General features: G+C 35.1%; 1 pseudogene; it reads right to left on the bottom strand.

Annotated features, from left to right (window-relative positions):
• Nucleotides 1–70: 70 nt before the first annotated feature.
• Nucleotides 71–2,396, bottom strand: LOC121791189 (annotated as a pseudogene).
• Between the last annotated feature and the right edge of the window lie 7,203 nt (nt 2,397–9,599).

Here is a 9,599-nt window from a genome sequence, read left to right as displayed (position 1 = left end):
CACAGCTTCCACAGATTCAGAGAGTGAACTTTCAATAATCTAAATTGAAGAGTACTAGTTACGGAGTAAAATTTTCCAATGTTAGAGTGGGACTCACTTGGGGCCAGAAAATCCTATTGCGGTCCCTAGATCGCCATTGAACCTCACTATGACAAGTTTTTCCAATAGCGCCTTAGTCTCTGAGGCATCTGTAGAAGTTGAAAGTATTATACCATTAACCATATAGAATTATCTGTAAAACAGACCAAATAACTAGGGAGCAAAAAAACAGGCAATTGAATTACTGCTCCTAGTTATTGAGATAACTGCTCATCACATCAAGCTTGAAAAGGTCAATCAATGATGCTCCACATAGAGTTCAGATAAATTTGAAGGCACAAAAGATTAATTATTGTTGAACTTGAATGGTAAAAAACACTGTGCAAAATTAGATTTCCCTGTGCTAGTAAAAGCCAAAAAGGAATAGATGATGCTAAGAACTGTCCCAATCGATTCTTAATACTCCTTCTGTCACATTGTAGTTGTGTCAAATTCCTCTTTTGGTTGTCCCACTATATTTGACTCATTTCTTTGTGTGACAAAATGCAAAAAGCAACACATTTAATCCCTCCTACTTTATTTTATCTTCTACTTTATTCTCTCTTCTCCCTCCTACTTTATTCTCTCACCATTTAACTCCCTAAACACTATTTTCTTAAATCCCGTATCCAAAAGAAATGCCTCAACTATAGTGTGACGGTGGGAGTACAACAATTCACAGAAGCATTTCTTTTGAATTTTATTAACACTTCACAAAACACACTAACTATCAGATTATTCTAGTAGCACTTATAGCCTATGAGGTGGCCTTGATGTTCTGACTTTTGATAAGATAAAACAAAGCTCAGCCCCTCACAACCCTAAATGTGACATAACCTACCAGGAGAAATATATGTTTTGGTGCAATGGTACAACGAGGAGGGGGGGGGGAATGATCAAAAATTATATTTACCTTCTGGAATTGCAGATAGCTCTTCATAAGGAAGCACAAACTTGTCTGTTGATTGTTTAGTCAGGTCATCTAGTTCGACATCTCCCCTGGCAGACACATAGTTAACATTACCAAATTAGTACATAAGTATTAAGTTTAACCAAAAACAAATGGAACTAAACACAACATAATATTCTAAAGAATTGTTCAAAGCTTACTATGTCTAAATCAAAAGGGATCACTTTGAATTGGTTCTTTTAGGGGAAAATGAAAATCATAACTTATAACAAATCAGCAGGAAAAAACAATAATCATTGATTAACAAATTCGATCTTTTCAATAGTCACATGAATTAACCTAGTACAGACTCTCCATAAAAGTGTCAATACATCATTGAGGCCCACTGCATCATATCAAAGCCATACATTCAAAAGGAGAGAGGTAAACACCAATAAATTCCCAGATATTATCAAAATACACTTCTGAGACACTAAGAGCAGAGAAAATAAAACGCCGTGAATCTAAAATAGAACATTGGAAATGGCATCATGAAACTTAGAAGCTAAACAAGCAGAAATGAAGCAAAGTTGCCGTACCCAATTACAGCCTCCTCACCCCTCTCAGCCATTGCCTCCTTCCGCTCTTTCAAAATTGTCTTCGTGATCAAATTACAGAACATATACACAAACTCCACCGAATCATTAGCAGGCACAGGGTACGTTATCTTGCTATATGTCTCCCAAGGCATGCTCGAGTCGACCAATCCGACCACCGGAATCTGCAGCCGGTTTGCCTCCTTGATGACCGAGCTCTTACTCTCGGTGTCGAAAATCACGATACAATCAGGCGCCTCCGGCGCGCAGATGTTGAATTTCTTGTTCCGGCCGCGGAAGCGCCTAGGGCTCGAACTGTTCGTTAAAAAGCCTCCGAGGCGCCAGGTGGTGTCGTGCTTGATTCCAATGGTCTTGGTCATCTGCGCGATGATCTCGTCGAAGAGAGAGTTGGTGTTGACGAAGAGCAGGCGCGCATTGTTGCGGGAGAGGTGGCCGATGAAATCGCAGGCGTTGCGGAGGCAGATTAGGGTCTTGTCGGAGTCGACGATGCTGACGCCGTTGCGGGTGCCCTCGGAGAAGATTTTGAAGTGGTTGGAGGTCACGCGGCGCCGATGTGGGCGTTGGCGTTGAGGAGCTTCTGTATCACGACGGAGTGGAACGACATTTTGGGGCTTTGTTCGAGAAGGGAATTGTTTTGCTAATTGATTTCAAATAGCTATATATGTAAGTGTTGTTACTGTTTGGTGGCGGATCGAGTAATGGAAAGTAGAGCGGAGAGCAGGGTTTAAGCGGCGGAGAGCAGGGTTTAACAAATCCGAAATGCAGGTAAGGGTACAGCCGGTCTATTACCAATGAAAATCACTAGCTCTCTCCGTTCCCTGATCACTTTCTCTCTCCAGAAAATGGTGTTAGGTGAGTTAAGAGCATCAACGGTGGGACGGATGTCCTTCCCAAAAACACCTCATGCCACGTTATAAGGACCTCTCACTGCATTGTCACGTCATAAGGACATCCCACTGCACAATGGCGGAAATCCACAATAATAAAATACACAAATTCACCAAATTAAACAATTTACGGAATTAAACAATTTACGAAATTAAAATTTCGACACGAATACAGACGAAGAAAGTGCAATGATAATTTCATTAAATAAAAAAAATAAAAAAGTACATTTCAATAAAAAATAAATTATATTATAAATATCAACGACGACCCATCCGCGTCCATAGCTCTTCAATTATATCGTTCTGGAGTTGAATATGGGTTTGTCGTTGGCGCATGTTGGCAAATGCACGGACTCGATCGGCCTCTTCATGGGTATCGTCATACGTACATTGGCAGTGGCCACGCCGTGGCTTGAACCGACAACATCAACATCATCATTGGACTAATTAGTCAGTGTTGGACCTTCATCTTCGACAATCATGTTGTGCATGATAATACATGCGTACATGATATCAGTGATGCTGTCAGCCGTGGACCCTTCACTGCCGCCCATCGAGCCTGGAGCGCAGCAAATGCCCGCTCCACATCCTTGCGCACTGCCTCCTGACGACCCGCAAAATAGATCTTATTTTTGTCAGTTGCGCATCTGATCGTCTTCACAAAGACGGGCCACATAAGGTATATCTCACCCGCCAAATAATAGCTCAAGAAAATAAAAATATAGTCTATTAAAGTGATGGTATTAATTTACAAATTAATATGTACACTATTTTAGTTTAGAATCTAAAAAGCATCGACCAAATTTCACCCATGGGCTCGAAGGCTCCAAACGCGTCTCGGTCAAGGATGACCAGCCCATGGGCTACTTGTTACCAAGCCCGCATCTCTGTAGAAGGTGGCCCGGGGACTTTCCTAGGTTCAACCCGTTTGCACAGGCCTCAACCCTCTTTCACTTCATTCAATGGCAAGTTATCATTTAATTTCCGCGTCTATTAAATAAAGACATCATAACACTGCTCTTTTTCCGATGTGGGACACACTTTTATTACAATTTTTCTTTTCTCAATTCTTCGTTTGCTATTTTATAGCATCGACTGTTGTAATAATCCCAAACCTAAATAAATCTTCATGCTGAACAGAATTTCTGTATTGCGGTGGATGGGAAAAAAGTAATATTTGTCAAACTCAAACATGACAATTTGAACGTATTCTAGGTGCAGCTATCATTATCAATTTTGATATTTGAATCTATTAAAAGTGAGATTTTTTTCATTTATACTTTAATTCATGAAATATTAGTTCATTCCATTATCATCACACTGGTTTAGCACTGATTCACATATATTGGCAGAGTTAAAAGTTTATTCAAACTGTAAAATGTAACTTCAATATAAGAGTGGTCTACTTAGGAATTACTAACCTCAACTATTAGTTCATTCCATTATCATCACACTAGTTTAGCATTATAGACCTATATTCTTTTTTCGTTTTCCACTGTTACCTTTTCTAATTATCATTTTAACAAGTGACAGGCGAATTGATCTTTATAACAGTTATAATGCTAAATTCTTTAATAGATATACAAAAAACGGAGTAACTTTTACCAAGATGGCTAAAAAGTTAAATTTGCAACCAAGTCAATGCCTCATTGTCAAGGAATTAATCATAATCTCAACTTAAATGGGGAATACTATTTAAGAGGTGTACGTAGCATTCATTCCTGACTAAAATTGATTTAAAATAAATCAGATCCTAAGGTTCAATTTATACTTGGAGATGAAATAAAGTATAAAAAATATGTTTTGACAACAAAATCAGGAGTTTGTATTTTCAATTTATACCTACTTATATTTTACATCAACTATCAGCAAACAATTGTTGGGACATTAGGTAGCTTTATACGATATAACTGCATTATGCTTAATATGAATTCATAAGCAAAGCTTCAAAAATAACTAACTAAATAAAAAGCCGTTTTTAATACTGTACTATGTTTTGAACTAAATAATTAATAAAATAGAAGCCATTGGAATGTAAGCCCCGTTCAGTTAGCCCAATTAGATTTGGGCCAAGTGAATAACTGTGTAATATTCGGCCAAATTTTCACTCATGGCAGCAGCCACAAGGGCTCCACACGCGTCTCAGCCCAAGGGCGGCCCGCCAATGAGATTTACTTGTTTCCAAGCCCGTATATCTCTACGGATTGTGGCCCGGGGACTTTCCTGGATTTAGCTCATTTAAATGATGGGCCTCAATCCTTTCACTCCATCCAATGGCATGGTAATTATTACACGGAGCTTGTAGCTTAAAAACCTCAATAATTATCCTTTATTCGATGTGGTATGTCTTAATCGTTATTTTGCTTTTCTCACTTCTTCCTTTACCCTTAAAGCATTGACGGTTGTAGTAAATTCAGCACTAATTAGATAGTGGTGGATGGGAAAAACATATTGTCAACTCAATCATCACAATTTTGAGGTTTCCTAGGTACAGCTTTCACTTTGAAATTTTATTTTATTAAAGTCAGATTTTCTTTTTTCATTTATATGTTGGGAGATTCCTTTAAATAATAGTGACCTTAACTGTACATAGTTATTGCTTATCGTTGAGTTTATGAGCATAAAAGTTCATTCTCTGATCATCATATTCATCATTATCACATTAGTTTAGCTCAACTGATAGCACGTTTTATTCCACTAGTGATACTTTATGTGAGATGAAAATTGAATGACCAATATTAAAAGTTCAATTTAATTGTTGTAACTGTGTAAGAACATCTTCCCCTTCCCACTATCATTCCTTATCCCAACACAAGAGTAGGATTAAAATAATCAGTTAAAAACATGCATGCATCAAATATTGCAGGCCTACAACGACATACATACTTATATATTATAAATAATGCAAAACAATGGAAATTCTTGCAAGAACCGAAACGATCATGGGATAAAGAGATCATTACAATATAATTGAGATCTCTTGCTTCACTTTCTGCAAGGAAAAACACACAGACAATGAGGGAGATTGGATTGGATTGGATTGGATTGGATTGGATTGGATTGGATAGATGTGGTGGATTATGGTTATTGTTATATACTAATATGGGGCTTGGATTAGATCTATAACTATAAGAAACTATAAATTTGGTGAACTTGGTCTACTCATCTCATTTCGGAGTGTATTGTTATTTGTATTCGGCAGCTTTTGACCAACTTTTTTTTTTAAAATTATAAACTCACCTTGATATTAATATATGCATGCATTATTTTATGTTTAATGACTTTCCTATTGTGTTAGCGTAGGGTATATTGTTAAGATGGAAATAGATCTGAGTTTTTTTTATTTAAAATTGCGTCATACTATGGAAAAATGCATTTAATTACTACAAAATGATTTTGTTTGAGAAGATCTGCGCATACATTGAGTAATTAATGAGAATTCAGAGGTACATTGTATTTTTATTTTTATTTTGGTATTATACATATTGAAATTGCATAAAACCATGGAAATTATACTAATGCGTCCAACTTTAATGGACGAATAATTAAAAAGTTAGTGCAACATGGATTTTTTAATTTTAGTTTCCCCTCTCTTGATTTAGTGATTTTGTGTATTTATTGATTGTAATATGGTGATTAATTTCCTAAATATATATACTGATTGATTAATAGTCAACGGTGCCGAACTGCAGTAGAGACGATTTTAAAGCGACCGCCTCTAATTTCTTAATCATCAAATATATTATTTGTCATCTGCAAAGTCAAAATTGGATATCACATTTTATTATAATAATGATAAAAGTAGTCACAATTATAATATGGAAAAAAATTACATTCAACGCACAAATACAAGAATTCACGGACATGAATATATGTCCATTCATGTAATTGTTCAAAAGAAATTATTAAATAATTAAGGTTTAAATATTTATAATTGGTAGTATAATTTTTTATACATTGACAATAATAGAACAATGGAACTATACAATTTTTATATACAACTCAAGTAATCTCCTTCCCCTTATATAAATAACAAGAGACACGTACGTTCACGCACATCTACAAGACTACATAGTTAGATATAAGTAGGTAACTTGAAAAATCTGTCTGAAGTGGATGTTTTCATAAAAGTGTGACATTTTCAGCTTATATGAAAATTAGAAAACAAATTGGTTTGCAGATATTAAAATTAGGGAGTGAGGGAGATGGGTTTTGCTTGCATGCAATTATGATTAATTGGCAATCGGTTAACCTTAACCATAAATTTTTGTTTCTTGTAAAGTTAGTGTTAGTCGTTCATTTTCAAATAGTTATTACAATTGATATGATAGTGATGGGGCAGCAGCTTCAGCCAAGAAAAAAAAAAGATGAATCAACTTTACTCATGAAATTCGTTGATAGATAGCCGATTATAATTAGGATATGCTATATTTCTTGTATGGCAATATATTAATCAATATTTGAGTAGGATTATATTCAATGTCGAACCAATTTTAAATGTCGAACTAGAGAGCAAATTCTGAACACTCATTTTTATAATCTGATCTTGATTGATATAATCTTGTGGTCATATATAATTTACCATAATTTCATTATTTTATTTACAAAATAAATGGTTAAGGGTATTAATGAAAATCAACATACAAGATTGGTTATTTCTATACGTGATTCACCCCAAAAATTGTTCTACCTCCCTCCTCCATCTCCTACCTCTCGCTCACTGCCTCTCTCTCTTGTGCCTCTGCATTCGCCGGCGAGTGGTGGCAGGCCATCGGTCATCCCCCCCCTCTCTCTTACTATCTGCTCTCGCTCAAAATGAACCAATGTAGTGTGCCCGCTGCCGCTGCTACATTGTCGTCGTTCAATCACTTAATCTTATAATAACTTTACTTCATCTTATAATGAAATAACTTCACCCGAGAAATGGAAACATTTCGGTTAAAACCTCCCTCCTCCATCTTCTACATCTCGCTCACTGCATCTCTCTCCAGTGCCTCTGCCTTCGCCGGCGAGTGGCGGCAGGCCACCTGTCATTCCCCCTCTCACTCACGTCTGACCTCTCTCTCTCTCTCTCTCTCACTCACTATTTGCTCTTGCTCAAACTCGTTCACTCTCATCCTCGTCTCTAATTTCGAACCCTAGCCATCCGAAAAATCCTCTTCATCAATCTCCCATCTCAACAACTTATAGCCACCCTTGATTCGTGACATTCGGTGTTGGTAATCGCCATAACTCGGCTCCCAACGCCGTGCCTTGGCTCTCCCTACTCGTGGTACATCGTTATTGTTCAGGCACCGACTCGAGGTTAGTCTCAGGTTGAATTTCACCCGCAACTCGGCCCCAATGTAATTGCCACCACCGCCGCTGCTACACTACCGTCGTTCAATCACTTCATCTTATAATCACTGCACTTCATCTTATAATGAAATAACTTCACACGAGAAATGGAAACATTTAGGGGTGGGATACATCCAAATTGTCATGTCTGAGTTTGACAAATATTACTTTTCTCCCATCCACCGCAATACAGAAATTCTGTTCAGCATGAAGATTTATTTAGGTTTGGGATTTATTGAAAAATAATTTGAAGAATTTTATGGGAAAAAAATCTGGAATTAGTATAGGACAATTAGCTAAAATATTATAGGCATGGGTTACTTTGAGTACTATAAATAGTTGTAACTGCGAAAGGAGAAATTGGAGATGAAATAGATTAAATAATTCAGTCTCAAGAAAATAAAAATATAGTGTATTAAAGTTATAGTATTAATTTACAAATTAATATGTACACTATTTTAGTTTATAGAATACTTATAAAAATATAGGAGTGCTTTATTTTCTAGTAGAAGTGATGGTATTAATTTACAAATTAATATGTACACTATTTTAGTTTATAGAATACTTATAAAAATATAGGAGTAATTTATTTTCTAGTAGATGTGGATGAAGGCAATAGAGGTTTGGGCAAATATGGAATGACAATGTTCAACAATTAGGGAAAGGGATACCAGCGGCCAAGCCACCTTTCAAGTGGGGGCTTGGCCGGTCCCAAAACCCTCCCATCATTGGTCACTCGGCGCCCCCGCGTATCGGCACCGAATCCAAAATATTTACAGCTAAGTTGTTGCGCTACCCCAAAAAGTTAGGGAAGAAGATGATTACTTTTTTCACTTCTCATTTTGTTCTCAATTTTTTAAGCAAGGGTGGGACATTGTTATCATATTGTCAAAATTTTACTTCTTGAAGGGGTATAAAGTTTGCACAAAAGTACATTCTACATCGATCTAATTATGTATATATTATAATTTAAGTTATTTTTTATTATATTAAAGAAATAAAATTAAATTAAAAAATAAATAACTTCATTCCAACAACTAAATTAGTTTTGATTCTAATACTTATGTTTATAGATTTATTTTGATTCTAATATACATCATTTAAGTTAATTTTTTACTCTCTATCTCTTAAAAATAGGAATTTTTAAAAAGACATAAGTTCTAATTCACAAATGATAAAATAAGAGAGAGGAATAAAAAGTAATTGAAATTTTGTTTAGTAAATATGTCTTACCTCATTAGAGATTAAAAAAATTAAAATTAAAAGTGCATACTTTTAAGGGATATATAATAGAATTTAATTTTTATATTTTTAAAGGACGGATGAAGTATTTTTCTATATCCATGATCATTTACCTCTATATTTCAAATAAAATATAAATTCTTCTAAATCTGCTTTCATATTTTCTTTTTTTAGTTCGGTTTGATTTTTAAAGATTGAATAAAAAAATAAATTGAATTATATATATTATAAATTAATTTTGTTTGTTATTATTATTATTATTTTAAATATATTAATAATACTATTATTTATTATATATGAAATTGCAGCACCAACTAATTTATTTTTCTAGTTCTGTCCCGTTAACAGCAATTTCAAATACAACAGATTGTGTGCATTCTGTTGTTTGCAAAATACCCCTAGTTGATGGAGCAAGTATTTATATTTAAAAAAAATAAATTTATAATTTAGAGTCGAAAAATTAAAAATTGAAACCAAAATGAATTTATTGCAGGTTGAACCACAGATAGGTTATTACCTTTCAACCTATGGTAATTAATTAGTTTCTTC

The sequence above is a fragment of the Salvia splendens genome, unplaced genomic scaffold (genome assembly GCF_004379255.2).
Source record: "Salvia splendens isolate huo1 unplaced genomic scaffold, SspV2 ctg749, whole genome shotgun sequence".
Taxonomy (NCBI): Eukaryota; Viridiplantae; Streptophyta; class Magnoliopsida; order Lamiales; family Lamiaceae; genus Salvia; species Salvia splendens.
The sequence above is the reverse complement of the archived record's forward strand: the minus strand, read 5'-3'. Positions and strand labels throughout refer to the sequence as shown.